The 21735-nt window shown below is 53.9% G+C and overlaps 1 protein-coding gene and 1 pseudogene across 1 annotated transcript in view; one reads left to right on the plus strand and one right to left on the minus strand.

Annotated features, from left to right (window-relative positions):
- Positions 1 to 21735, plus strand: part of ITPK1 (inositol-tetrakisphosphate 1-kinase) — a 130886-nt gene that overhangs the window by 64335 nt on the left and 44816 nt on the right. The window lies entirely within an intron of this gene.
- Positions 448 to 20768, minus strand: LOC115868699 (annotated as a pseudogene).

A 21735-nucleotide genomic window follows, 5' to 3' on the forward strand; every position in this document is an offset into this window, starting at 1 on the left:
ACACTGTACAAAAGCAAAAATGCATCTGATACGTAGCTCCGATACGTAGCGATGCAGACAGAAGCGTGTACAGTATGAGCCAATCAGAGGCAGTAATGACAGAGCATGCGCTGTTACGCAAAAACCGCGATAGAGTGAAGCCACGGAAGTCGAAGCGCGAAGTGGCGAGGGTTCACTGTACATCTGTACCACCTACCTTTGAGTCATTGTCGACTCTTGGCCACGCAGTGGGGGTCTGAGCAGAACTGTCCTGGGGGGACCTTCAGGGACTGTAAAGACTTTTTAAAAAATCATTTTATTGGGGGGTTCTTAAAGAGTTCCCTTTTTTTGTTTTGTTTTTATTCCAAGAAGAATTTATTACAAACTGTCATAAGCCACAAGGAAAATAAAAAGGACTGTACAGCCTTACAGGAAACAGGAAGAGAGCTGAGGAGGACCAAGATGAGTCTAGGGCCTTGGTGGGCGCATTCCCGAGAGAGGGGGCCCTTGCATCCCTGGGGGAGGTGGCCGCATCCCTGGAGAGGGCATGCCCATCGGAGTCCCCCGTCCAGGGGGAATGCCCTTTGGGGGACCCATGGGAGGCCTCATACCAGGAGGTGGGCCCATCATGCCTGGAGGGGGTGCCCCTCGGCCCATAGGTGGTAGAGGACCTGCCCGCCAGGTGGATACAGGGTCGGGGCCCCTGCAATGCTGGCTGTGGCAGCAGCAACAGTGCCTCTTCCTTGGGGAGTCATCACCTGTTGGGATGGACCACCAACTCCACGGACCGGACCAGCAAGTCCTGCAGGAGCTTGGGGCATTGGAACACCCGCTGGAATTCCTCTGCCAGTTGCCCTCCCAATCCCTGGGCCTCCAGCAGTTCCAGCAAGTGGCACTCAGGAATGCCAGTCTCTTTGAGAGGAGGCCCCTCCACAGTCATCGAGACCAGGTTCTCTCCTCGAAGCGGCAGCAGGCCAAGGACTCGCTTCTCTTCTCTTTCTGCTTGCTTAGAGTTCTTTGCTTGATCTTCTGGAACTCATCACAGTCACAGAGGATCAAGTCCTTTTGGTTAATAGCAGATCCATGCCAACCATGTCAACCTACAGCTCCTAAACTGGGGTTGTAGAGATCAAAGTCCTAGGCTCTAGGCCTTCAGGGACTTCCAGCTTTAGAGGAAGAGTGTAGTTGACCTTGCATCTGCTCCAGAACCTTCTGGGCACTCTGATCTGAGAGAGGTTCTATAGCCAGAATTTGTGGGCTTGGCACCTACTGGTGGCAGCGGTTCATGGCGGGCTGCTCTAGGTTGACTGAGGCCCAGTGACTGGCCCCATGGAAAGCGGACAGGGCCCTTGGCTCTCATGCCCCACCCATCTTGTCAAGCTTCTGACTTCCAGGACTCTGTTGGAAAGACCACTCTTCTGGGCAGGTGGAGGGAGCAATGGGGCTGGAAGCCAGAGCCAGGTGTGGCCAGCAGCTTGGATGGCGCCTTTCTGAAGGCCAGTGTTTTGCCTTTGTGTGGCCTGGACAGGGTCTCCTAGAGGAACGTCCTCCCGAGCCCGGGCTTCGGGCCTCGTTCTGTCCTTGGGGCCATGACCTGCTGGCTAATAATGAGCTGAGGTTTTTAGAGGAAGCGGGAGGCCAGCCCCCAGCTCGTGCTGGCTCTCGGATTGTGGTGCAGAGAAGAGGCAGCCATATCCTGCTTGCACAGCCCCTGGGGAGACTTCCACAGACCTCACAGGCCGGTGGCCTCATGGGGCACCCAGGGCAGCCCGGCGCTGCTCTGGACACACTCAGTCTGTCTGGTGGCTGGCTTCTATTTAAGTCAGTAGTAGGAACGTTTCCTCCAGCTGGTGCTCCTGGGCCCAGGGAAGGTGGTGTCACGTGGTCTTTGCAGGGAAGTGAAGCCCAGTCACGGGGGGTTCACAGCAGAGCTAGCTGTCTGCCCCTTCCCCATCCTCAGCAGGCTTGGGCACCTTGTGTTTGATAACCTGACTCACCCACTCTCCCCTTCAGAGATGCTTCTCTCTCTCCATAAAGAACCCTAAGTGGTCGAGCACTCAGTTGCTAACTGAAAGGTCATTTGTTCAAACCCACCAACTGATCTGAGGAAGAAAATGGGGCAGTCTGCTCCTTTAAAGATGGAAGCCTGGTAGGGCTGTGGTTCTGCTCTGTCCTGGAGGGTTGCTAGGAGTTGAAATCAGCTCATTGACCCCATGTCTGGTTTTTGGTTTGGGACAAAGGAGACTTTGCCCACTGCCCCCCACATAGGTGTCTGAGCCCCCCTCTGGGCTACCGGCCCTGATGCCCTTAGCACTCCTCATCCAGGTCCGACCGATGTACCCCTTGGATCTCTCCTCGCCCGTCTGCACCTCCGTCCCCATCACCCAGCTTCTGGCCGGCCTCCCTACCTCCTGGCTCACCCTCTTCTGAGCCTGCCCCCTCCCCCCCAAGTCATCTTTCACTGAGTTATTACCTGCTTTATGACTAGCTCTCTATTGTCTTTAGGTTAAAGTCCGAGTTCTTTAGAATGGCTAGAAGGCCCTTTCCAGGCGGGCCTTGCCAACCCTGGCTCCCTCCTACCTGCCACTCCCCAGCTCAAACACAGCAAGCCCTTCACCTGGCCTATCCTGGCCTTTACACATGCTGTACCCCCCCCCCCACTGGACAAACCCCTCTTTCTCCTCAGTGGAAGCATTCTTTCTGCCACCCCTGCCCCCCTCCCATCTTGTCTTGTGGACATGCTCCTGCCCACTCCTCTGGATCCTAAGTTGTTTAATGCTGACACCCCCCTTCCCTTTATCTGTGAGTCGGGGGTGGGGGGCCACTGTTCTCAGTACTCAAGGGACCTGGCATGCAGGCCCTCAATACAGGAGTTGTGAGCATTTGTTGCTTCACCCCCGGGTCAACTTGTAAGTCACAAAAATTTGTTTTGTCCCCACATGCAAAGCTTTTAAGTGACCTAGCCATAACCCAAGCGAACCCCGGTAGCATAGTGGTTACATGTTGAGCTATACGATCTGCAAGGTCGGCAGTTTGAAACCAAGGGAGAAAGATGGGAATTTCTATTCCAGTAAGCAATTAAAGTCTCAGAAACCCACAAGAGGCGGTTCTATCCTGCCCTATAGCTTGGCTGTGAGTCAGCATCGAATCAATGGCAGTGAATTTGGTTTTGGGGTTTTTAGTCACGAGCAAACGAACTTCCTCAGTTGACTCTGACTCAGGGTGGCCCTTCAGGGCAGGGTAGAACTGCTCACTTGGGTTCCTGAGATGAAAATACAGGCATGGACAACCTCCTGCTTTGTGGTGGCTGACCTGCTGATGAGCTGCAAAGCACTTTAACCACAGTGGCATCAGGCCTCCTTTGACTCAAGAATGCCCTTGTTCTTAGCATCTTGGTGTTGGGATGCTGCCTTCTTTCCAGGGCATCTCCACTCATTATTTTCCTCCCAAACACTCCCTGCTTTGTTGAATGGCGGTACACCTGCCTCACCGTGATTGTTGACTGACCAAACCTGGCCATGAAAAAATACTGTTCCCTTTGTTCCATTCCCAGCTTCCCTCATAGCTTGGGGTGGCCACGTTGTATATTCTGACCAGTGACATGAAAAGAATGTTGCTTCTCCAACAAAAGGAAGCTGCATGGCCCTTGTCCCCATCTCATGGCTCCCACATACATACCTTGGGAGGACAGGCTGTCTGGAGCGGTGGCAGCCGTCTTGTGACCATGAACAACAGACGTGAAGAGAAATGCCTACCACAGGAAGCATTGGCAGATGCTTGAAAAGTCGAGCCTGGGTTCTTGGTGAAATCAAGCTGTTAAAATACTTAAGAGACCCGCCTCCTTCCCAACGTCTGTCCCTTTGTCTTCAGCCAGTTTTAGTCAACGTTCTGTATAATTCAACACACCCTAACTGCTGTGTGTCACCTGGCTGGACGTAGTTTTGTTATTAAAAACTGAATGACCATCCTTGAAGCAGAGCTCTGAAGGCGGATGGGTGCCTGCTGAGTCGTACTCCTGTGAAATCAGTTTAGGTCCTGGGTGGGGGGTGGCTCTAAGCGCCATGCTCATTTGTGCAAATATTCAGTGAAAAGGGAAAAAAAACCAAGCCAACCTGGGCCCATGGGTTTAGAATTGTACTTTGTGGTTGAAAGATGTGAGCAATTGCCCGGTAAACAGAGTTTCTAGCACATACAGGGTCGCTGTGAGGTGGTGTTTTTTTTAATCATTTTATTAGGGGCTCATACAACTCTTATCACATTCCATACATACATCAATTGTGTAAAGCGCATTTGTACATTCACTGCTGTGAGGTGTTTTTTATTTTAACTGTCTCAAGTCCAGAGGCTGGTTGGACAGGTTCCAGGAGACCCAGGAATATTTCTCCAGTTCTTAAGGTCCTTATCAGGGTTGCTTTGGGGGGTGGGTGTTTCCTAGGAAACATGGAAATGGTTGCCAGCCCCACTGACCACGAGCTTCACAGCCTTACAGGAATCAGGTGTGTCTCCACTCCAAGTTCCAGCAAGACAGACGCTTTGTCATAGTTCTCAGTGGTCTGGCCACCTTGGTCTGCATACTGTGGTGATGTGACTGGCCAAGCCAAGCCAGCCTGAAAGTGAGTGTGCGTTAACCCATTAGGGAGGGAAAAGTGGGGGAGGAAGGTTCTCCACGGGCACTGTATGGAGGGCAGGCCACAGTGGTAGTGCAGAGGGTCATGCTGGTGATGGCTTTGCCAGAGAACTAAATGGCCACTGGAGTGACCTTTGCTCCCATTTTCCTTTCCCAGAGTCCCCTCTCCATCCGGTGATTTTTTTCCCCCCAGGACAGACAGGAGACCATGAGTGAGTCCAGCTGGGAGGTGGGAGAAAGGGAAAAGCAGAGACAACCCCCCTCCCTTCTCTCGCTGGCCCCCGGGTCTGGTCCGAGGCCTGGCCAGGGCTGCACGTCAGCCATGCCCGGGGTCCTGCAGTCACGTAAGCTTTGACGGGCCAGGTTTTCAGCTGCCATGGGAGTCTTTGAAAGGTTTCAGGGCAGCAGGTGGTTGGAGAAGTGGAAAAATACAGATTGCTGATTTCCGGCCCTTGCTTTCCGTCAGCCAGTCGTTTCGGAGGTGTATTTGTTTACTCCATGCCCACCTACCCCTGGACACCTACTGCCTAGAGCAAGTATTTCTCCACTTCCTGTTTGCTGCTGGCCTTATCTCTTACGACAGGGACATGGTTCAGGAGTTCCCTTTGTCTGCAGGGGATGGGCTGTGGTTCATGGGAGAGGAAGCCTGGGTCAGACAGACCCCACGCAGAGCCTGACTCCACTGCCACGTGGCTCTGGGTTAGCAGTACTTCCCTGAACCTCAGTTTCCTCCTCCACAAATTTGAACCCAAGGCCTGCGTGATGGTCACCACTTTCCTGTAAGCGGTTTCCTGTAAGCAGCTCTACGTGTGTATCCGAGCCCAGGGCCACTGGGACATCCTCGTTTGTGTTAATAGTTGGCCTGGGAGAGGTCCAGAGGCCTGACGTGGCAAGTGTGACTGCTCTCTGAGAGATTCTCCTCCACCCCCACCCCTCATGTGGGGACATCTGTAGAAGACAGGAGCACGAGGGGTCGAGGGGGGCCAGGGGACAGGGAGTGAGCTGCTTTGGGAAACAATGCGCTCAGGATCCTCGGTTCCTACAGTGTGTCCTGTGTTTAGAGGCCCTGGGAGCCAAGGAAGGGTTTTGAACCAATGAGAGCAGTGTCCCCACAGGGTACTTTGCCACGTCATCTCTGGATGGTGCAAATAGTGACTGCAGCAGGGCTGCCAACCCACATGCGGGGATTTGAATCCCACCTCGTGACACCTCGGGAGTAAGGTCTGGCAATCGCACCACTGAAACTGCTGAGGGACCCAGGTCTGTTCTTTCACACGTGGAGTTGCCATCAGCTGTGGCGTTGCCCCCTCCCTAGCAGTGCCGGCCCAGTGTGGGTGGGTTTTGCCTAGGCTAGAGACTGAGCTAAGGAATCAAGTGTCCACCAGAGCATTTAAGGCCATGCTGTTAGGTGCCGTTGACTTGGCGTAGGCTCGTAGGCATCCTGTACCCAACAAGGAAACTCGCCTGGCCCTGCACCTTCCCTACATGTGTCAGGCTTGAGTCCACGGTAATCACCATCACAGGCCTTTGGAGTCAGTTCTCTGGCTGGGAGGCTCACGGGGGCCCCCGATTGGTCTTCAAGCGCAGAAGGCTTGCCAGGTGCTCCCGCTGGCCCCTTCCCTGGGTGGCAGCCATTCCAGGGATGCCCAGCAGGGCTTCCATTGCAGCTGGGACCACGCACTCACTGCGGCCCTGGTCTTCGGGTTGGTAGTGGAGCTGACTTACATGCCCGTCTGCAGAGGCTGTGCCTCAGTGACCTGAGCTTGGAGCACAGAGTGGTGGCTGAGCCCTCCCTCTTTCCGAGAGGCCAGACTTGAGAAGCCAGAAGAGGGTGTGTGACATTGAGAGCCGAGACGTTGGCGTCTGGTGAGCCATCAGACTGGACTTTACCCGTAGACTGGGAGCTCAGCGAGGAAGGCAAGAGGGCTGCAAAGTTGGGGCTCCAGGTTTTAGGGTAAACAGCTCTTATGGGGTTGAGGAGGTTCTGTTGGGGCTCCAGGTTTTAGGGTAAACAGCTCTTATGGGGTTGAGGAGGTTCTTTTTAAGTAGCCTGCTTCTTTTCCTTGGCCCCCTAGCCAGGCTATCCTGGGGCCCTGGAGTCTGCCTGGCCGAGGTCCCTGGGTCAGACCCCGTGGAGCTGTGGCAGGGGACGTCCTTGCTTCTTCCTCTAACTCCTGAGCCAGGCTCAGGGCTTATCTGGACTACATGCCTCCCCCACCCCACCCCAGTGCTCTGCTCCCTCAGATGTAGCCCTTCCTTTCCTCAAAGACCCGAGAGATACGGGGAGCAGGTGGACTGTGGTCTCAGAGCCCGGGTAACCAGCTCATGGGCGCGTGTCTGGAGGGCCCTTTACAGCATCCATATTCTGGCTAATCCGGCCCCAGAATGTCCTTAGGCAGCTTAGCCGGATGATGTTTCCTGAACAGGGGGTCAGCCTTGGGGTAAGGTTCCCTGCTTGGCAAAAAAGTTTTGCTCAGGATTACTCATCTAAAGGTTGGGACCCACGGGGTGCACCAAGGCAGAAAGGCCTGGCAGTCTGTGTCAGCAAGGCTACAGCTCAGAAAACCCAGAATGCCTGGGCCTCCTTTGCAATACATGGGTCTCCTGAGCGTGATGAGTCTGGCTTCTTGGGAGTCGGTTTTAACACTGGCCGTGTGGCCTGGATCAGGGCCCGTCCTCATGGTTGCTCTTCAGCTTCCTCATCTGTGCAGAGGGGGCTGGACAAGACCACAGGCAGAGGTGCTTGCCTGGCCTGGCACGCAGGTGACCTGCTTGGTCCACACACGCGATTTATAGTTTCTTCTAAGAATCATCTGTCAATGGTTAAGCAGTTTCCCAGTGTCCTGCCTGCCTCCAGGATGTGCCCCACCCCCAGTGTCACCAGGGCACTGTCCCCACCAGAAACCTCCACTGCCTCAGTCTCTGGTCTCCAGGGAGAGGAGAGAGGCGGCAGGCTGGCAGTCACCAGCCAGATTCCAGAAGGATGGGAATTGGGGCACAGGACCCAGGTGCTCCTAGGCCTCAGCAAGATGTGAGGTGGATGGCAGAGGGGAAGACCGAGCTTGCGTGGGGTGGGGAGAAGGCTCTTTGTAGTGCCCCTTCAGGATGCAGAGTTCCACCTTCCTCTGGTCAACGCCAAATTGTGGTTTGGGTGTGATCTCTGAACCTTGGAATGCTCCAGGCACAGGTGCCTGATTACAGCAGGTCTCGGTTTTCAGACAGATAAGGTCTGGGTGGGCCTGGCAGAGGCCTGGGTGCACATACCTGCCTGCCTGGTGCCCTTTGTCTCTGGTGGCGGGTGGGGTGGGGTGAGTCGGCTCTGCTGGCCTAGACGCAGCATGGCATTTCCTCAGCTGGACAGGGCCAGGGGAACTTCATGTTGGAAGCATCTCCAAAGAAAAGACTGGTCAGCGGGGTGGCCTGGGCGTGCGTTATGTGCTATCTGCTCAGTGACCCCAGAGAGCAGCAGAGCCTGGAGTCTCGTCCACCGTCACCCAGCCTTTGCCTGCCTGCGCCAGGGACAGCTTGCTGCTCCCCATCTCCCCCTTGCCCCTACACACAGAGTTACCACCCGAGGTTTTTCTGTGGGGAACACGGAGGATTGAGCAGAGGGGCGTGGAGGAGGTGGGGGTTAGGTTGCTCACAGCCCTGTTTCTGAGCTGTAGTTAGATGGGACGGGGGCTGTAAGTCAGTTGGTTGGAGTTGTGTTAAGACACCACCATCTCTTTTCCTGAAACGCAACTCCCATTCTCCTCTCCTGGCATCCTGAAGCCCCATGAGCCCTAGAGCCCTGGCAGGCCAAGCAGAACACACAGAGAACAACTACGTTCCAGAACTTTTCTTTTAAGTCCTGTTGGGCCCCAGCTCTGGCCCATTTCCAGCCCCATCCACAATAGGTGTTTGTTTGATTAAAATCCTAGTCCAACCCAGCCCACTGCCATTGAGTTGATTCTGACTCATCGCCAGCTGGTGGAGCTCTGAGGCGGCTTAGAACCTCCGACCTTTCGGCTAGCAGCCAGACACTTCCCCCACTGTGCCACCACATCAGGAGAAAGCTCAGCTTCTTGTCCGAGGGCTGCGTCTTAGCAGGGTTTCAGTGATCGACCACAGTACCCCTCATTTTCCGCCACTCCTGGCATCTGGGCCTTGCAGGGCTGGGGCCCAGCGCTTCCCAACGGAGAAAAGAGGGGCCTTCTCAGTTCCTGCCTGGTTACCTTTCATTCCCAGAATCCTCTTGAGCCTCCTTTTCCTTAACTTGAAAAAAAAGGGGGAATGTGGTGGGCGTGGGAGGCAAGGCAATGACATCCCCAAGGGACCCTGCGCCATCCTTACAACTGTTCCTATGTGTGAGGTCGGATGTTTGGGAACAGGGTGGGGGGTGAATTAGCTAGCCCCACCCAGGCCCGCATGCCTCACCTGTGAATGAATGGGCAGGGTAACACCTGCTTCACAGGTGTCGAAGTAGGAGCTCCACACTGCATGCCCACCACCACCAGGCATTGCAGAGCCAGGGTATGGGGAGAGGTGGCTGGTCGGACATGGACCCCTGGCAGGACTCTGCATGCTGTGCTAGGCGTTCCTTGGGCATTCTTGCCACTACGAGTCAGCAGGCTGAGGGCAGGGTTAATCTTGCTGCCAAGCACTCACTGAGTCAGCACTGCCCCTAATGTCTCCATTCTCCTAACAACCCTGAAAGCAAGTGGGCAGCTATGTCTAGGCCACAGAGTCCCAGGGGCCAGAGCCAGGACTGGAGGGGTCAGTGGGGAAGTGCTCAGCTGCTGACTGAAAGGTCATAGGTTCAAACCCACCTGTGACTGCAGGAGACAAACCCTGACGATGGCTCCAAAAAGGCAGGGAGAGAACTCGAAAGGGGTTGAAAGGAGCCTGCGACCTGGGCCTGGGGTCTGGGGAGGCTGTTTTCAGCTGCTGACCTGAGCTCCCCAAAGCTGGGGAGTACATTGTGCTCTGCAGAGACTTGTCCCTCCTTGCAGCCACAGTGAACGGGCTGGGGTTGCAGCTGGGCCGGGGTCAGTGCCTGCTGCTCCAGGACCTGGCAAGGCCAGCTGCCGTCCAGTGCATATTCCTGCTCATGGCAGGAAGTCAGAGTTCCCCAGTCCTCTCAGAGCAGGGCTGGGGTCTTCTGTGTTTGGGTTTTTCTTATTTTTTCCCAGAAGTAACCTCACAGGCTGCTGTTCTTGTGGGTGGTCCCGACCCACCAGCCTTTCATTCAGGATGGAGAGATGAACCTCGGGGCTGCTGCCACAGGGCTCAAGGATATTGATGATCAGAGAAGGGCATTCCCGGTGTGGTGTGTGCTTGGTCCCTGGGACTGCATCTAGTCACCGGGCCAGGGCAGGGATGGGGGCTGTCCGGGAATGTCCCCCAGGGTCATCCGTGGTGGCCGAGTTCAGATGTCTGAGAACCAAATAACCAAACTCACTGCCATCGAGTCGATTCTGACTCACAGCGGCCCTAGAGCACAGGGGAGACCTGCCCCTGTGGGCTTCTGAGACTGTGAAACTCTCGACAGGAGCAGACGGCTTCATGCTTGTCCCTTAGAGCAGCTAAAGGTTTCAAAGCGCTGACCTTGTGATTAGCAGCCTAGCTACGCCACCAGGGCTACCCAAGACCTAGCATTGTTCTCCAGGGACCTGGTCAAGTCAGCGTGGAAAGGGGTTTGGCTTCAGTTGCTTACTCTGAGGGCATGGCCCATCATGAGCTGGCCTGTGGGAAGGGACAGGCTCCTGCTGAAGGTGGCACAGCCCTGCGGCGGCTTTTCAGATAATTGTACGCAGGGAACCTCTTCTTCTCATGGAACACTTAAAAAACAAAAACAAAAGAAACCCCCTTTATTAGCATTATATCAAATACCAGTTTGGAAACTGCCTCAAGCCATGCTCTCTTTGGAAACAGAGGAATACAAAAAAAGTACTGCTTAGGGGCTTAGAAGTTCATTTAGGCTGGCTTTACAGAAATTTGGCTTAAAATTTCCCTTCCTCTTTGTTAAAGAGGCTGTACAGAAGAGTAGATATTTTGGGGCTTGAGGGAATCCCTCACCATTGTGGGAGGACCATGGAGGGAGCTAAAGGAAACACTGAGATGTTGAGATGTGTTTTTTGTTGTCAGCAGAAAAAAGCTGGCCTGAGCTTGGGTGGGGTGGGGGAAGGGAGAAGGGAGCATGTGGGGGTTTGAAGTGGGTGGGGATCATGGTTGGAGTGGGGAGTTCGTCATCTATCACCAGCTCTTGCAAAACAAAACAAACTCAAACCCTTGATCATGGGGTTGATTCCAACTCATAGAAACCCTATCTATAGCACAGAATAGACGCTCTTTGGGTTTCTGAGGCTGCGAATCGTTTGAGGAACAGATCGCTTCAGCCTCTTTTCCCCCGAGAGCATCTAGTGGATTCAGATTGCTGACCATATGGTTAACAGCCTAACGTGTAACCAACTGAAGTCATGCGCTCCCACCAGACCCCAAGGCCCCAGTGGGTTCTGGGAGACAGTTGTGGAAGACTAGCTCCCCTCCAGCTGTTGCTGTGGTTAGCTTCTCTTGAGCTGCCCCTGACTCAGTGAGACCTCATGAGGACCACCTGGTCCTGTGCTGTCGGGGACAGATTGATCTTTGCTGTCCATAGGGTTTTGTTGGCTGTGGGACACCCCCCACCCCCAAGCCACCCCACCCCCGCGAGATTTGATGGTCTGATGCTCAGCAGTAGCTTGCCAGGCCTCCCTCTTCCTAGTCTGTTTCAGTCTGGAAGCTCTGCTGAAATCCCCACTCAGCATTAGGGCAACACACATGCCTCCACCAACAGTCGACAGTTGGGTGGTAGCCACACACCAGGTACTAGAATCTGGGACCAAATCTGGGTCTCGCAAGCAAGTCAGAAAGTGTACCCCTGACTCTCCACTGCCCTAAGCCCCCAAGTTGCAGGCGCAGGAGACGGCCCAGGGTCACACCATGGCTGGCACCAGACCCCTGGCCATAGTCTGCTGCTCGCTCGAGCATGGTGGCCATGGAAGTTCTTCTTTAAACCCCAAGGCCCACGAGCCACAACAGTGACAGTGGGTGCTGATTGTGTACTTAGAGCGTGTACTAGGCAAGGTACTGATGCCTCATGACTGCTAGGCTGATTACATCTAGAACGAGCCCTCTAAGATCCTATAATGCCTGTCCGTGCTCAGACTCTGTCCGGGTTCCCCACCACATGTGGGACACCTGCCCAGCCCCTAACCCACGCCCTCCTACCTCCTCACATGCACGTGCCCCAGGACCCCGTGCTTCCCAGAGTGGCACGGATCCTTAGGGTTTTCTTGGCCACAGTCGCTCTGGAAGTAGATCTCCAGGCCTTTCTTCCAATAAAACCCCTGGTCAGCCTTTAGGCTAGCAGCCGGTCACAAGCCAGCTGTCCCACCCACGGACCTATTCTGCACCCACCTTGACCACCCGCCTCATGTCCCTGCACTTTGGTCCCATAGTCTGGACCTTCTGCTCATCAGGTTTCGGCTCAGAGTGGCCTCCCCTTCCCATCATGCTCTCTCTCAGGGTCACATTATTGCCGTGACACCTGCAGGTGCCCGAAGTGTCATTTACAACAAGTTCATTGTCTTGACCCCCGGCTGGGGACCTTGACTCTTTCACAGCTGCACTGTCAGCACTTGAGCAGAGACAAGCACAGCATGCATGCTTACTGGAGGGAGGGAGTGAAGGAAAGCAGGGACTACAGAGCAGGTGCTTGGGACCCCCTTTTCCACTTCACAGCTGCTAACAGAAAGGTTGGCCCACTCACCCTGGTGGTGCTGGACACTAGGCCCACCTGGCTTGCAGAGTCCTGCTCCAGGGAACCTCCTGAAAGATGCTGGGCTGGCCGCTCTCCTTCCCACGGACAGCAGTGAATAGGGTAAGAACCTCTGATCTGGAGCCACAGGCACCTGGGTGAGAGCCCCACCCGGCCATACAGCCTCCTTGCCCCTTGCTGCCCTCGAGTCAATGCTGACTCACAGCGCCCCCTGCGGGTGCCCTACTGAGACTGTAATTGCGTATGGGAGAAGAAAGCCCAGTCTTTCTCTCTATGAGCTGCTCGTGGTTTTGAATTGCTGACCACATGGATCGCAGCTCAACGCATAACCGCTACACCATTACGGCTCTTTATACAACCTCAGGCAGGTTATATTGCCCTGTAGAACCTTTTTTATCACCTCTGAAATTGGTGAGGACAGGAGTGTGTTCGTGAACAGTGTATGTAACAGGCTCCTTTGTCATTGTCCAGCCCAGCTTGGGCACAGGAGGAGATTGAGAGGACTCTGAAACTTGCTCTGCCCAGGTACAGAGGAGCCATCATAATGTCTGTGCCCGCAGCCCCTCTGTATTCATGTTGTATATTTCCTGCTGGGCCCTGCCTGCATGTAGCAAACCCTTCACGTGGTGGCCAGGCAAGCAGGCATGCTCTTTTCCACCTGGCCCCTCTCACTGTCCCCTCACCAGCTGGTCAGTGTTCCCCAGGCAGCTGGCCTGGCCCTCGACAGTTTATACATGTTCCTGCCGGCAGCTGTGGCCTCAGTCTCCCTGAACCAAGAGCAGCTCTCCTGTGTTGATTCTTTCCTCATGTTTATCCTTGTAATTTGCTCTAGAACCTGGCTCTGCAGCCCCAGCCCAGGCCAGCATTTCCTCCCGGCAGGAGGCCTTAGGCCACGCCGGTTTTGTAGGAACCACAATTGCTGAGTGAGTGGCCACCTCTGCAGGCGCTCTGAAAACCTGTCTGCTCATGAAGTCGTGGCGTTCCCGAGTCACCTGGCCCCTCAGTTCTGGCCTCTCACCTTGTAGGGTGGGAAAGGTTAGCGGTTTACCTCTTCGCCTGATTGTGACTCCTTCCCATTCCCACCCCAACAACCAGAAATCAGTTAATGAGAGAAATTGGGGGCTTGGGTGAGTGTTCAGGACAGCTCCCCTCCCTAGTCCTGGCTACAGGCTGCCAAACGGTGATGAGTCTGCCCTGGGCCAACCTGCCAGTCCCAGCTCCCGCTGGCATGGAGGCCAGCCCTCTGTGACTCTCAGCTCGGAGGGACACTGAGTTTTCATGGGGGTGAGTGCTAGACTTCCCATGGGAAATCTTTCTGTTCTCCCCGAGTTGGTTTTGGAACCAAACCCCAGAGAAACATGTCCCTGGTGCTGACTCTGTGGCGGCCAAACCCCACTGGTCCCCCGAAGCTCCTCGTGCGGCTCCAGACCTGCCTTTTTCTCAGGAGGGGGGGTAGGCGGCAGCTCCTGCTTGGCGAGGCATTGGCACCCTGGACGCAGCAGCTCTGTCAGTCCCAGGTGCTCAGGACGACTCAGACTACAGCCCACATACCTTCCACCCAGGGCCATTTGGCTGCATCCTTGATCGGGACAAAACCTTTGGAGTGAGACCTCCGTTTGAAGGCATGACTGAAAACATGCCCGTGCAGGGGTGGGTGGGTGGGGCTTGGAGGAGAAGGAAAACTCCAGGGTTTCTCAGGTGGCAGGAGAGTGCAAAGGACTCTGGGACCCAGTAGTCATTACTGACAGACCCTCCCCGTGACTCGTGTGCCCACCTGCACCTCTTGTAGCAGGCACCCCTAAACACAGTCTGTGGCTCAGAGCAGGGACTTGTGATGCCAGTCATCCTTGACCAGTGACAGCAGTTTTTGACATGTCAACCCCCACCTGGAAGAGCTCACTGTGAGTCAGTACAGGTGTCCTGGGCTTTGCAAACTCCAAACTCCGCCCCGTTTTTGATCAGCACCTCCAGAATGCCCAGGAAGCTGCCATTGGTCAGTAGGAAGAGATACACTAATTGTGGGCACCTATCAAGTGCACTCATCTTGTTGGCTGGGCGCTGTTAGTTAGAGCGAGTGCCAGGCTGAGGCCTTAGGCTGGTTCCTGAACCTCAGTGCCTCACTGCTGCAGGGACTAGACGAGAACTGTGCTTGGGACACAACCTGGCTGGGAGCGAATGTGCAGGAACCACCCACCAGAGCTGGCTCCTGGCTTTGGAGACGAGGAAGCTGAGGTTCCAAGGTGACCACACTGACCTGAGGTTCCAAGGTGACCACACTGACCTCTGGCCCCCCGTGGACATCTCTTGTAGTTTTGTGGGGGGCTGAGGAACCAGCTGAAGCCTCTTCAGGCCTGGCCACAGAGTTGTGGAGGTTTTCAGTGACCCTGGGTCTCTGTGATCATTATGCATTTTGCAGCTGCTGCAGATGAGGGTGTCAGCCCCCAGCAGGGGACAGGAGTGGGTGGGCAGTTGTCTGGGGCACCCGAGGCCTTTGGAATTCACAAGTACAAGGAATGTTGTCAATGCAGATGGCTTCCATCTCTCTGGGGCTGTCTCTCTGGGCTGCCCCCTGTACCTGGGAGACCCCTTCCTCTCCCACTCACCGGTGGGAGTCCGTAGCAGCAGGGGGTGGGGGGCTTGTCAGAACTGAAACGTATTGCCTCACAGCCCTAGGCACTGGATATGGAGAGCAGCGCTGGGCCAGGCTCCCCTGGACGGACGCCTCCAGGCCCCATCTCTCCAGCTTGGCATCCCGGCGTTTCCAGCTGTGGCCCCAGGTGGTGTCCATCTCCTGTCTCTCTGTGCCTCTTCTGTTTTAGAAGGACATTGGTCTGTCTTTCCTTATTAATCATTTTATTGGGGGGAGGCTTTTAAAAAATCTTAGTTATTTATTTGCTTTTAATAAATCTTATAGCAGTCCATCATTCAGTTGTATTAAGCACACTTGTACATATGTTGTGGGGGAAAAGAGGGTCCCCAACAAATCATCACAGGTCCGGTAGGCTCAATTGTACTGCGATAATAAGTAAAGATTATAGTAAAGTCATAGAGAGCATGAGAGATAGAAGAAAGATCGAAATAATGGAGTCAGACACGTTTCATGGTAGCATGCTCACTCCTGGATGACTGTGATCCTACCAGCCAGGTCTGCACACAGCGTGGGCCGAGGTGAGGTGGGGTGAAGTTTGCTTGCCGGCTGGAGGCGGAGACCCCGTTTATTGCTAACCAAGGGTTATATCTATTTAGGGGGGTGTGATTACAGGTAACCACACGTCACAGGAAGGGGCAGTACAATAGGCAAAAAAGCAATAGGGGGATATACAATGGGCATAGGTGTAGTAGGAAGAGGATGAGCTCGGTGTACACATGATAGGAAGGGGAGGGACTAGAGATGTACATGTGACAAGAAGGGCAGACCCCTTGAGTGAGCTTGACCTCTCTGGGCTCTCCTTCAGGGAAACAATCTACTATCCTTATCAGAAGGGAGTGGGCCCTACTTGTTGTGGAAGAAACAGTGGTGTCTGCTTGCTCTGGATGGCTGATAGCCCTTAGGGAGAATAACCCCTGACCTACTTCTGTTGACCTCCAAGTGTATAGTCATTCGAGACATGTAGCAAGCAGCTAAGTTTGGCATATAGTTGGGGGAGACAACTTGGGAGAAATCTTTGTTTCCCACATGTTGTCGTCACCATTTCCAAAACATTTTCTTTCTATTTGAGCCCTTGGTATCACCTTCTCTTTTTTCCCCTCTCCCTCCCACCCTCGAGAACCTTGATCATATATATAAAATCAGAAATACCTTTATTAAAATGCAATGTCAGTGTCATCTCTTTGACATTCAGACTTCACAACACCAGTAAGTACAGTTAAGTAATTTGGGGTACCCAAAAAGTAAGCTTCCTTTGAATTACAAACAATCCTTTATATACGTGTGTTTTTTGCCCTCCTTTTGCTGTGCTAGAAGGAACCATTTAGGTGACACCCTGTCTAGGGTGAAGACAGATGAGACCGTCCCACGAGGGATCCAGAGGTGCTAGCCAAGCGGCCTATTTAGGTGGTTCCTGTAGGGAACCAGTTATCCTCTCACAACTCGGCCCCAGGAGCTCGCTCTTGATTTCTCGCTTGACCACTGCCTTTCAGCCAGATGCTTCCACCCTCTCTGTTCCTGGAGACGCTGAGAGAAGGGGGCTGATCCTTGCTTTTCTGCCCTTGGCATCAAGTCCCTAATGTCAGCAAGAAGACATGCTCTTCTGCTGGGCACAAAACCAACTTGGTCCTCTCTTTCCATTTGGTTGTTCTCACCTCTGCAGATAGTGCAGACTTCGGCTGTGCTCATGGACGAACTTATCCATGAATTTGAAACATGCCTTTTAGTTATACATGTGCAGGACTGGCAAATGGAATGCAGCCACTAAGGCAGCCCGGGCATAGTGAGGCCACACCCGCTTCACAGCCCAGGGCCCTCACTCGGAGTGTAGCCTTCAGCTCAGGGCACCCGAGACAACAAACACCCATCTTGGGATGGCTCAGAGCTCCTGGAAAGTCACTGGATTCTAGGTTGCTGTCCTGTCAGGTCATGTCTGCAAAAGCATTTGAAAACAAAGGTCTGTGTCTTTATTATGTGTATCCTTCACTATAGAACACGTTAATCATACTCCCTATTACTGACAACATCATTAAAAAACATTGTAAATTATTGTAAGTTTTCCATCCGCATACATTCTCTTCATTGTGCTGTTTCTCAACCTCCCGAGGTTATTTCTGCCTGCCGTGCAAGGAAATAGGTGGCTCAACAGGTCTGGGCACAGGTTGTACGTACTTCAGCAGAGAAAGGAAAGGTTCAATTGCAAAGGAAATGATTTTGGAAGGGACTCAAGTCACCAGAGAGTCGTCTCTTATTTCACATGCCTGTGGTGTCATTATAAAATTGTCAGATATCCAGATCACCTTGCTTTCAGGCACCCCATCAGTGGGTGGGGGTGCTACTTTGTCCACTAGAACGCTCTGCCTAGAGAGGACTCAGCATGGGGGCGGGGGTGGGCGCGATGAGAACAGCAGAAGCTTCTCTGGGCCAAGGTTATAGATGTGAAGCGCCCTAGAGAGCCGGGCTCCCAAAGAACTCCTTCCAGCAGCAGTGACAACTTGGTTCTTTGCCTTTGACCTCACAGTGATCATGGAGCTCCCAAACCGTGAGCTCACTTCAGGAGAAACCAGTACGTATTGGGCCTTTTCCCCCAGACATGGAGTCACCCAGGATTTGCATTTGCTGTCACGTTGCCGAGGGTGGTGTGTTTGCCATTATAGATGGACACACGGCCATCCTACCCGCCCATCAGTCCTGAGGTGGCACCAGCTAACCTCAGCGGGCCACCAGGATGATCTCATCTAAGCCATCACGATCCAGGTCACTCGGGTGCAGGACGCCACCAAAGCAGTAGTGGCGGTCCCTGCTGAAGGTGCTGAGCAGAGCAGGCTATGTATCTAGTGCTAAAGCATACATCTGAGTGGTTCCACCTTGGTGCAAGGTCATGGTCAGGAACGCCATCTTAGACACACCATCAGACAATGCCCCCAGGGCTCCTTGAGCTCTTTAGAGTGACCAAAACCAACCCCCTGTTGGCTGTCACGTCAATTCAGACACTTGACGACCTGAAGTGTTGATCAATTATATATTATTATTATTATTATTTTTTTTCAATTATATATTATTATTTTGTGCCTTACACTGTCCATTGTCTTCCCTCCACCCACATTTCTGTTATTCATCCCCCTCGGGTTGGGGATGGGGAGGCTATATATCCAACCTTGTGATGGTTTACATCGTATTGCAGGCTCTTATGACCCACCTTCCTCCCGTGTGTCCCCATGATAACCCAGCATCTCTCGCAACAAGCCTATGGTAATAGCTATAAGGGTTAGGACTGCACTGAGCTCATTTTAGGGTCGTGTGTGGTGTGAACAATTTAATCCAGAACAAGGCTTGTGTGTCCCCCCCCCCCCCCACTTCATCTGCTTCTAACCTGCTCACCGGGAAAAGAGCCGCTCACCTTCTCCAGCTCACCTTCCCATTGGTCTGCCTTTGGTACTTAGCAGATACTTGCCACACTGTTATTTGAGGTTCTTGGTCCTAGGGTGCCAGCCCTCTGCCTTGACTTTGGGGCTCTCACGTTCCTGCTGGGGAGACAATTAAGAAATCACTCTCTAATTTAGCGGTTCTCAACCTGTGGTTGGAGACCCCTTTGGGGGTCAAACGACCCTTTCACAGAGGTCACCTGATTCATAACCGTAGCAAAATGACGGTTCTAAAGTATCAACGAAAATAACTTTATGGTTGGGGAGTCACCACAACATGAGGAACTGTATTAAAGGGTCACGGCCTTAGGAAGGTTGAGAACCACTCCTCTAATTGAAAGTTGTAGCACAGCCCTTGAGGATTCTGGGGCTCTAGATGAGGCCATGATAAATCCTGCTCACCTGAGAAATGAGTGAGCTTGTGAGCTGAGATGTTGGGAAATGAGTAAGAGGCCACTCAGACAAATGGCCATGGGCCATGGGGGCACGTGCCAGGGTTAAGAGAAGTGCCATCTCATAGGTAGGATCTAGAGAAACCCGTGGGGGCCAGTCGCCTGGGTCTGCTACCGAAGTGAGCCCAGAAGACTGATGGGAAATCCTGAGGACACAGCAGGCATTGCGTGTTCACGCCGTTGCTCCCAGCTGTGGGTGTTGCGTGCGGTACATGCCCAGGAAGTCTCTGTCGGGGTTTTGAACCACTTCTTCTGGGTTCATTCATGCCCTATAAAGTGCAACGGAATGAGTACCGGAGATGGACATGCTATTAGAAACTTAATCAGAAAACAGGGCAATGTGTGCATTGCATAGTGTCTTAGGCTGGGATCTCTGGAGAAACTAAACCAGTGAAGTTATCTGCCTGCCTATCTAGAGAGAGAAGTTTCTATCACAGAAATGGCTCACAATTGCAAAAGTAGGCAAGTTTCAAGCTATGGCTCAGATGTCAGGCTGGAGGCTTCTCTTGACTTGAGCAGCTGCAGGGGCTGATGATCCCAGAATCCGCAGGTCAGATGGCAGGCTTCGGGCAGCAGAAGCAAATGAAGCCAAGATGAGCAGGTATGACGGCAGGCTGCTGCCAACTCCTCAGAAGAACTGGAGGGTCAGAGCCAGCTCGGTTATCTGCAGCCTCCACTGACATTGAAAGCAGGCCATACCATGAGCAAAACTGCTTTCAGCAGATTGGATCAGGGCTGTGGACTGAGTAAAGGTCTGACATCTGATTGGTTGCTCACAGCAGATCCCATTATGGAGACGATTTCATTTTGTTAGATCTCCTCATGGTGGGTGAGGTCGTAACTGCCAAGCTACTGAAATTCTGGTCCAGCCAACGTCACATCATTGCACGGAGCAACCAAATTTCGTGAGCAGAAGTGATGGAAAAAATGGTGCCCTACTCAAAGATGGTTGCAGACCACACAGCTCCGAGTGTGTGTTGCTCTCCACAGCCCTGGCAATAATGCAGTGTCCCCCCAGCAGTCTTCGGAAGGGGGGCTCATTTTCTCTCCCCAGAGTCTCTTGTTCCAGGCCTATGACATGTAGTTTTCCCCTTTCCAGCGATCATTCAGTACACCTGCGCATTACTAATTCAAGTCTGTTCCAGTTTGGCTGTGTGAGCCATGACTGAACTAGTTTAGGCCAGTTGGAAGCCCTGCTCAAATTAAATGACAAATTGTTCCATTAACCACCATCCTTGCACCACTTCTGTAAGTGGAAGTGTGTAGCCCCACCACAAGCCTGAGAAGTGTCCGGCCTTGTCTCTGTTGGGCCAGTTCCAGCAATTAAGGACATCCTTGTGGTGCGCGTGGGGAGGTTGAGGCACAGTGCTTTTTTTGGGGGGGGGGGCTGGCAGTGTCTGGCCACCTACTTGGGGAGAGAGAAGTGGGTGCTGACAGAGCCTTCCCAGCCGCTGACAGCTCCAGTTAGGCAGCCACAAAGGCGCCTCAGGGAGGGCCGGCCGTGCTGGGGACCTGGCCGAGGCAATGTGTGCCCCGAGCTGCTGTTCTCGGGAAAGAGCTTTGCTGGCATAAAACCGCTTGGGAAATATACAAAGGCAGGTGGCCAGCATCCAGAGCTCAGCTGTTTACCTTCAGTAGGGAGACTAGGAACAGGGAGCGTGTATTTTCCAAACAGCCTGGGTTGTCAAGTCCACTGGCTGAGACCAGGTGAGGACGCGGAGCCCGGGACCCCCTTTGCCCATCCCAACCCTCCACTGAGGGACCTCACTTGCGCTGGTGCTGGAAGTGTCTCCTTGGCGATGGGCGTGGTGGAGGGGCTGTTCTGCCAGCCTGGGGCCATGGTGTCCGCACCCATGGGTGAGCTCCTTTGCCCCCCTCTGGGGGTTCTCTTGGTCAGGCCTTGGGCTCCCATTTATGGTCCCCGGACAGTGGTGCTCCAAGTTTCAGAGGAAATGGTGTTTACAAGCAGGCAAGAGTGGAAGCCCTCAACTATTGCTGAGGACCCCCACCCCATACAAGCTGTGTGCTTCCGTGCGGAGCTGTATCTGAGGTTGTGCCTGCCATGCTACCTGGTACAGCCCCTGCCACCACCCTCAACCTTGGCATTGGTCCCCGGGGTGGCCTCCACCAGGGCCCTTGTTGGCTGGCTTTGGCTGACTGGAGGCAGAAGCAGAAGGGACAGGACAGAGGTTGGCGGGTTCTTCCCATGGTCCGCATGGCCTGCCACTCTCCTCACAGCAGCCACAGCCCCTGCTGGTTGGCACAGATGCTGCCAGGCCCAGAGCTACCAGCACTTGGAGTGGATATTTGGCGAGGTCACTGATTCTTTTACTAATGACTTTGAAGAGAAAAAAAAAAATCCTGGCGGGAAGCCCACTTGGGGTTGAGGGTGGGGCTCGTGGCCTCATCTGGGGGTTCAGCCAGGATACCAGCCTGGTGCCGCTGCCTTGAGGGACTGGCCTTGGAGGGAAGTGACCTCGTGCTTGGGGCAGACCTGGGTTGGGAAGCTCAGGGCAGGTAGGCAGGCAGCTCCGGTCAGGTGCTGCTGGCTGGCTGTCAGCCACCTGGTCTGATCTCCCTTACCCAGTGCTTCTCGGAAAAGTGAGTGTGCCCCTGCAGAGCAGCTCAGGCAGAGCGTTGGGCCCAGGCAGTCTGTTGCCTCCAGCTGGTCAGGAATGGATGTTCCTGGTCTGTCCCCATATGAATTCTGAGATCCAGGAAGATCATAGACATGGAGTGGTTTGTGGGTTGAGCATGGACTTGTTATCATGCAGCCCAAGTTGGATTGGACTGTGTGATTTGGGTGT

The sequence above is a fragment of the Echinops telfairi genome, unplaced genomic scaffold, assembly GCF_000313985.2.
Source record: "Echinops telfairi isolate 266 unplaced genomic scaffold, ASM31398v2 ScPeMD7_18;HRSCAF=68, whole genome shotgun sequence".
NCBI classification, from domain to species: domain Eukaryota; kingdom Metazoa; phylum Chordata; class Mammalia; order Afrosoricida; family Tenrecidae; genus Echinops; species Echinops telfairi.